The sequence below is a fragment of the Portunus trituberculatus genome, chromosome 11 (assembly GCF_017591435.1).
Source record: "Portunus trituberculatus isolate SZX2019 chromosome 11, ASM1759143v1, whole genome shotgun sequence".
In the NCBI taxonomy this organism is placed as follows: domain Eukaryota; kingdom Metazoa; phylum Arthropoda; class Malacostraca; order Decapoda; family Portunidae; genus Portunus; species Portunus trituberculatus.
Genome location: NC_059265.1, coordinates 4,535,402 through 4,543,783, shown reverse-complemented (window position 1 = coordinate 4,543,783; position 8,382 = coordinate 4,535,402). Strand labels below are relative to the sequence as shown.

General features: G+C 41.6%; 2 long non-coding RNA genes across 2 annotated transcripts in view; both read left to right on the top strand.

The window, feature by feature from the left end:
- The window catches only part of LOC123502404, a 15,483-nt gene extending 9,677 nt beyond the window's left edge, over nt 1–5,806 (top strand). Inside the window, exon 4 of the long non-coding RNA XR_006674025.1 lies at nt 5,742–5,806. This is a non-coding gene — a long non-coding RNA (uncharacterized LOC123502404). The remainder of the gene's footprint in view (nt 1–5,741) is intronic.
- Nucleotides 5,807–7,847: 2,041 nt separating this feature from the next.
- Nucleotides 7,848–8,266, top strand: LOC123502459. The gene is made up of 2 exons (XR_006674092.1): nt 7,848–7,905; nt 8,013–8,266. It is a non-coding gene; the product is annotated as an uncharacterized LOC123502459 (long non-coding RNA).
- The last annotated feature ends 116 nt before the right edge of the window (nt 8,267–8,382 follow it).

The following is an 8,382-nucleotide window of genomic DNA, read 5'->3' as shown; positions in this document are numbered from 1 at the left end:
AAATCTGTCTTGGCATAATTCCATCTTCCCACTTTATATTCTTCATTTCTTCTAGATTTCTCTTCATCTATCACCTTGAACTCCAAAACTGCATGATCACTCTTTGCTAAAGGGCACTCCACCCTCATCTCCTCAATGACCATTGGCTCTGTACTAAAGACCAAGTCCAGTCTTGACGATGCTCCTCTCCTCCAAACCTAGTATCTTCTTTGACCCACTGAGTTAACACATTTTCCATTGCCAGTGTCAATAGTGTATTTCCCATGTTGTCTCTGATCCTTCCATTGACCAGTCCTCCCAACACACCTCTTTACAATTAAAATCTCCCATCATTATAGTTCGTTCACAGCCACCCAACATTTCTTCCAGACATGTTCCTGTATCACTTATCATTTCTTCATATTCCTGTACTGACCATGCATTTGTCTTAGGTGGTACGTACACCACTATGTAGTGCCTCTTTTTCCTTCATTAGTTTCTGCTCTGATCTTTAGCACTTCTGCCTTTCCCATACCTTCTTTCACTTGATCCACCTTTATATCTTTTTAACCAGCAACATCACTCCTCCTCCCATCTTACCTACTCTATTTCTTTTCCAAACATTATATTTCCTTCTCCAACCATCATCAGGTCTTCTCCTCTCTCAGTTTTGTTTCAGTAAGACCCACAATATCTGGGTTCTTGTCCCTCAAGTAATCGTTGAGTTCTAAAATCCTCGATATCACTCCATTTATGTTGGAATACATTACATTCCGCTCATACGTAAGTGTGTGTGTGTGTGTGTGTGTGTGTGTGTGTGTGTGTGTGTGTTTTGTTGCTTGATGCAATATTTTTAGGTAATTTTTGGTGCGTTTTGGTTAGGTAATGTTTGTCTTGTTTCCTCCATATCTCCCTCCACAGGTCCTCCTGGCTTTTCCTTCAGTAGACTATTTCCTCCATGTTTCCTCCACCTTCCCTCCAATTTTGAGTCTCCTATCTCACTTCTATCATAGTCAAAATAGTACTTTTCTAAATCTCACTTCAAAACCTGACAATTTTTCTCATTTTTCCCTCCACCACCTCCTTTTCTTTCCTCCATATCTCCCTCCACACACCAAGCTGTGTACTGTGCTGGTGTGTGCAGGTGTGGGAAAGGTTTCTGCAGGTGTAGTGTGTGTGTGGTACGTGTGGTGTGTGTGTAAATGTGTTGTTTGTTGTGTAAACTATATTTTTGGGGTGTGTTTTTTTGCATTTTCCAGTGTTTGCAAAGGGTTGTTTGTGGTTTGCTGGTGTGTGCAGGTGTGGGAATGGTGTGTGCTGGTGTGCTGTGTGTTTGGTGAGTGTGGGGTGTGTGAAAGAATGTTTTTCTTACAATTTTGTCTCATAAACCTCAATTTTTCACTTGATTTAGAAGAGTGTGCAGTTTTAAATGTGGACATAAAAGTGTGGACGATGAGAATTAATGGAGATTGAAAGCATAGGTGCATTTGCATTGTGTTTTAACGGGCTAAAGAAGGCATTATGGGTATCTCCTATCTCAAAGCCCACCAACTATTTGACTGCTAGTGTTCTTATTGATGTAGTGATAATTACTCCTGCAGTGTATCACTTGTGTCACTATGTATCTTGTATTATCACTTCACTTATTCTCAATGTGTCACTGTCAAGCACTTCACTTACTTACCCACTGCTTCAATAACACTCTGAATTTATGGCCTCCGCACACTGAAACACTAAGGTCTCTCTCTCTCTCTCTCTCTCTCTCTCTCTCTCTCTCTCTCTCTCTCTCTCTCTCTCTCTCTCTCTCTCTCTCTCTCTCTCTCTCATATTAATCCAGTTTTATTTATTTCAGATTGTGTTAAAAATATGGAGAAAGACGGACCAAGGCAAGAAGAGGAGGAGGAGGAGGAGGAACAGGAACAGGAAGAAGAAGAAGAAGAAGAAGAAGGAAGAGGTGGAGGAATATGAGAAGAGGAGGAGAAGAAGAAAAGAGAGAAAAGAAAAGGTAAAATAATAAATATTGTCATTTCATAAAGTTTTGCTATTTCAATCTCTCTCTCTCTCTCTCTCTCTCTCTCTCTCTCTCTCTCTCTCTCTCTCTCTCTCTCTCTCTCTCTCTCTCTCTCTCTCTCTCTCTCTCCTCCTCCTCCTCCTCCTCCTCCTCCTCCTCCTCCTCCTCCTCCTCCTCCTCCTCCTCCTCCTCCTCCTCCTCCTCCTCCTCCTCCTCCTCCTCCTCCTCCTCCTCCTCCTCCTCCTCCTCCTCCTCCTCCTCCTGTGCTAATACTATTACTATTATTACTATCCCAGTGTGACCTGTGTGACCTCTGACCTTTTGCCGCAGGACTCCTTGGACTGGGACTTCACTGTGACCTGAGAGGAGGTGGCCACTCAATGCTGAGGTCACACGGCTCCCTTCCTTATGCAGGTCAGTGGTGTGGTGTGTGGTGTGGGGAGGTGTGGTTGGGTTGGGCTGGGTAAGATTTTGAAACATTTTTTAAGGGTATTTTAAGACAGTTTGACATATTTCAGGGCAATTTAAGACAGTTTGACATGCTTTGAGGGCAATTTAAGACAGTTTGGCATATTTTGAGGGTATTTTGAGAAGTTTGACATATTTTATGGCCATATTGAGACAGTTTGGCATGTTTTGAGAGCATTTTGAGAGTTTGACATGTTTTGAGGGCATTTTAAGACATTTTGGAGGGCATATTGAGACAGTTTGGTTTTGAGTGTATATTAAGACAATTTTGGAGGTTTTTAGGGGAATTGAAGACAGTTTGGCAGATTTGGAGGGCATATTAAGGCAGTTTGTTATGTTTTGAGGGAAATTTGAGACAGTTTAGCTGGTTTTGAGGCCATTTTAAAATAGTTTGGCATGTTTTGAAGACATTTTAGACAGTTTGGCATGTTTTAAGGGCATATTAAGACAGTTTGACATGTTTTCATGGCATATTAAGAGAGTTTGGCAGATTTTGAGTTCAATTTAAGAAAGTTTGGCAGGTTTTAATGGCATCTTTCACACCACTAGTTCTTGCATCTAGCACGCCACATTCTCTCCAGGAACTCTTTCACAGCCTCAATCATCCTTCCATTCATCTCCCCACATAGTCCCAGCAGCACCACCATCCATTCCCTTCCTGTCATCTCCACTCTGTCATGCCCCAGCTCCCTCAGCACCACTTGCATCATTTCATACCTGTCTCTGGCATACTTCACACACTCCAGCACCACATGCTCCACCGGTTGGGTTGGGTTATGCTGGGTTGTTCTGGGTTATTTGGGGTTGGGTTGTGTTGGGTCATGCTGGGTTAATTTGGGTTGGGTTGTTTTGGGTTAGGTTGGGTTAATTTGGGGTGGGTTGGGTTGGCTTATGCTGGGTTATTTGGGGTTGGGTTGGGTTGGGTCATGTTGGGTTAGATTGGGTTGGGAGCAATATGGATTTTGAAAGGGTAATGCAATATTTGGCCTGAGGATGGTAACAGAAAGAGCAGTTGAAATGCAAAAAGATGTATACATGTGTTTGGTGGACTTTGAGAAAGCCTTTGAGACGATTAGACAGGAGGAAATGATTGACGTGTTAAAGGAGATTGGATTGGATGGCAAAGATGTAAGAATGATAAATAACCTATACTGGGAACTAAAAGCAGCAATAAGAATAAAAAATAAAAACACAGAATGGGTAGAGATACAGAGAGGAGTGTGGCAAGGCTGTGTACTCTCACCAGACACAGAATGGGTAGAGATACAGAGAGGAGTGTGGTAAGGCTGCGTACTCTCACCAGACTTGTTCTCGTTGTATGGACAAAAATGTTTGGAGGAGATGGAAGAAATGGAGGGAATTTGCATTGGGGGAAGAAACACAAACAACATACATTATGCGGACGATACAGTTTTAGCGGCAGATTCCGAGGTAAAATTGCAAGCACTCATAGATAGTTTAACCCTTAACGTTCGGTGATTGTTTCGGGATGATTGTAGCGTGGCGTGCAGAGAAGCAGGGATCGTTCCGGGAATCATGATTTTTCGGCGCTAAACGTTTGAATCTCTCCCTCACTGTTGGTCCTTGGGCAAGTGGAAGTCTCTGGCATCTTTTCTCACTCACCTCTTTGAGCCTGGAGACATATGTTCCTCACATAGGTCATCTTTTCCCATTTTGAGGCAACATCTAGCAATCCCGTGACCCGGAGTTAGGTTTCGGTACTCGAGTGATGTTATGTCAGTTTTACTCGGTAATGACATTGAGGATAGTGGTGAAAATGAAGACAGTGATTTTTATTAAGACAGAAGAAAGTGAAGACTCCAGTAGTGATTCTGATAGTGATCTGGGAGACAGAGGCCAACCCTCACAGCGACGTTCATAAACCTCCTCACATACTCCCCTCGAACAATGCGCTGGTGTGTGTCACCCATGGTTGCCTCTACAGGACTGTGCTTGTCGGCCAAGTCACGTCAGTCCCATTGCCAAGAAGAGTTGCCACATTCCAATTATTATAAAAATCCACAATATTTGTAATATGTGGTTTATTTTTATTTTTCTGTTTTGAACATCATTTCATCTGAGTTCACATTTTCATGACATGAAAGTGCAAAAGTTCCTACTTTTACATCAAATTCATATGCCCAAATGAGAGAGAGAGAGAGAGAGAGAGAGAGCATGGTGTTATCTGAGCTTGGGGGGTATTTCTTAGCGGCGGATTCTGCCATGAATTTTTTGACGTGCAATAACTTTGGTGTGAGAGGTGATGACATGTTGAAAACTATATCGTTGTACTCAGAATAACACAAAGAAATATGCTTTTATGAGGAAAAGAATATTTTTAGCATTTTTGACAGGTGTGATTTTTCCTCGCTGTAACAGACAGAAAGTAAATCAACCCCCCGTACTTTAAGGGGTAAGAAAGATAATGACCAATATTAGCATGAATATAACTCTAAGAAAACGTATACTCAAGCGTTATGTATGATCCACATTAACGTATGGCTCTGAGACATGGACGATAAAGAAGAACATGATCAAAAGGTTAGAAGCAGTAGAAATGTGGTTCATGCAAAGAATGCTGAGAATCCCTTGGAGTGCACGGATCACTAATGAAGGATTGAGAAGAGTAGTAATGGAAAAAACACCGGTGAAGAGTATCAGGAGGAGACACCTCAATTTTGTGGGCCATGTACTGAGAGGACATGGACTGTGGGAGAGAATGCTTGTTGGGGAGAGTATAAGGAACCAGCGAGAGGAAGACAGAGGGTCAAGTTTATGGACACATTGGTGAAACACGTCAGTGAGGGCTGGACAACTGTGGATCGGGTTAGAGTGGCTCAAAACAGAGGAGGATGGTGTTCCATGGTCGCCGACGTCACGTGACAGGCACCTCGGTAAAGGTAAAGATAAAGGGTTGGGTTGGGTTAGCTTGGGTTGTGCTGGGTTGTTTTGGGTTAGTTTGGGATTGGGTTGGGTTATGTTGGGTTGTTCTGGGTTAACTTGGGTTGTTTTGGCTTGGGTTAGGTTGAGTTAGGTTGGGTTATGCTGGGTTGTTCTGGGTTAACTGGTTGTTTTGGGTTGGGTTGAGTTGGGTTGGGTTATGATGGGTTGTTTTGGGTTAACTTTGGTTGGGTTGGGTTGGGTTGAGCTGGGTTGTTTTGGGTTAGGTTAATTTCTGTTCAGTTTAGTTAAGTTAGGTTGAGTTCTGTTAGGTTTGGTTGAGTTGCGTTCAGTTCAGTTTACAAAATAGTGAAGGTGACTCAATGTAAACCTATCATTACAGGAAAGTCAAGCCAATAGACACACTGCACCACCAAGCAAGTCAAGACAAGCCACAATGCAACACAAGCCTTCTACAACGCCTACAGCCATCAGCAACACCCAGAGTACAAGACAACACCTGGAGTCATGAAGAACAGTTAGGATGGATAAGCAGTTTGGAATGTTATTTTTTTAAGGACATTTTAAGACAAGTTTGGCATGTTTTCAGGGCATTCTAAGAGAGTTTGGCATGTTTTATGGTATTTTAAGACCATTTGGCATGTTTTTATGGTGAAGATATTGGCCATTAATCTTCTGATGTCTATAAACCTTTCCTAATGTCAATAAAATGGTCTAATGGTACTCAAATCTCAAGGTAAAAATGTCTTCTAGTACTGAAGGGGTTAAAATAGTGAAGACTGTGGCCATTAATCTTGTCATTTCCATAGATCCTTGCTGATGTCAATAAAATGGTCTAATGGTACACAAATGTCAAGGTAAAAATGTGTCCCAGTACTGAAGGGGTTAAAATAGTGAAGACTGTGGCCATTAGTCTTCTGATGTCTATAGATCTTTCCTAATGTCAATAAAATGGTCTAATGGTACACAGATCTCAAGATGTCCCAGTATTGAAGGGGATAAAATAGTGAAGACTGTGGCCATTATTCTTCTGCCCTCTATAAACCTTTCCTAATGTCAATAAAATGGTCTAATGGTACACAAATGTCAAGGTAAAATGTGTCCCAGTACTGAAGGGGTTAAAATAGTGAAGACTGTGGCCATTAACCTTCTTATGTCTATAAACCTTTCCTAATGTCAATAAAATGGTCTAATGGTACACAGATCTCAGGGTAAAAATGTGTCCCAGTCCTGAAGGGTTTAAAATAGTGAAGACTGTGGCCATTATTCTTCTGCCCTTTATAAACCTTTCCTAAAGTCAATAAAATGGTCTAATGGTACACAGATCTCAGGGTAAAAAGGTATCCCAGTACTGAAGGGGTTAAAATAGTGAAGACTCTGACCATTAACCTTCTGATGTCTATAAACCTTTCCTAATGTCAATAAAATGGTCTAATGGTACACAGATCTGAGGATAAAAAGGTGTCCCAGTACTGAAGGGGTTAAAATAGTGAAGACTGTGGCCATTAACCTCGTGACCTTCATAGACCCTTCCTAATGGTAATAAAATGGTCCAATGGTACACAAATGTCAAGGTAAAAATGTGTCCCAATACTGAAAGGGTTAAGAAAGTGAAGACTGTGTCCATTAACCTTGTGACCTCCATAGACCCTTGCTAATGTCAATGATATGGTCTAATGGTGCACAAATCTTGAGGTATAATTGTCCCCCAGTACTGAAGGGGTTAAGATAGTGAAGACTGTGGCCTTTAATCTTGTGCCCTCCATAGACCCTTCTTAAAGTGAATAAAATGGTCTAATGGTACACAGATCTCTAGGTAAAAATGTGTCCCAGTACTGAAGGGGTTAACAAGTCACACTAACCAACCACATACCCCTTACACAGAATAATTATTTATGTTACAACTTTGCCCACTAAGACTAAGTTAACAGTAATTGTAATGGGAGGCACTGCAAGGTTTTCTTCATTTTTCAGAATTTTTATTTATTTATTTATTTTTTCTGTCACCTCCAGTACTCCCCCAAAAATTGTTAAGCTGCTCCCAAGGGATGATTCACCCCCAGTTTGGGAACCACTGTCTTGGAAGGTCTCATAAAAATACTGAATTTTTGTGGCAAGGTGCTAGAAATGTGTGTGTGTGTGTGTATTTGGAAAGTGTTTTTTTTGGGTGAATTTTGAAATAAGTTTGTTTTATACTATGAATTTATATTTATGTGAAGATTTTTTGTGTTTTGAAGTGAGGTGAGGCTGTGTGGCAGTGTGTGTGTGTGTGTGTGTGTGTGTGTGTGTGTGTGTGTGTGTGTGTGTGTGTGTGTGTGTGTGTGTGTGTGTGTGTGTGTGTGTGTTTGTGGGAGTGGGCAAGATGGATTATGGTTTGATGGAGTGTGTGTGTGTGTGTGTGTGTGTGTGTGTGTGTGTGTGTGTGTGTGTGTGTGTGTGTGTGTGTGTGTTTGTGTGTGTGTGTGTGTGTGTGTGTGTATGTGTTTGTGGAGTGGGCAAGATGGATTAAGGTTTGGTGGAGTGTGTGTGTGTGTGTGTGTGTGTGTGTGTGTGTGTGTGTGTGTATTTGGAAAGTGTTTTTTTGGGGTGGATTTTGTGTGTGTGTGTGTGTGTTTGTGTGGGAGTGGGCAAGATGGATTAAGGTTCGGTGGAGTGTGTGTGTGTTTGTGTTTGTGTTTGTGTAGGAGTGGGCAAGATGGGTTAAGGTTCGGTGGAGTGTGTGTGTGTGTAAGGGTATGTTCACACTAGAAGCAGAGCGGTCCGGTTAGGTGTTCACTCAATAAGCAGAGCAGGGTGACTTACACAAGAATTCTGGGTGTCCTCTTAGCCACAGAGCAGGTCGGGCAGGCAACAATATGATGAAAAAGAAATAATAATAATAATGAATAAATAAATAGTGTCAAACTCCTCAGTGTTTATCTGGAAGGATGACAAAAAAATGTGATAATTTATAAAGGAACGTGAAATTTTGTTGGTAAAGTTGTGTGTGTGTGTGTGTGTATTTACCTAGTTGTATTTACCTA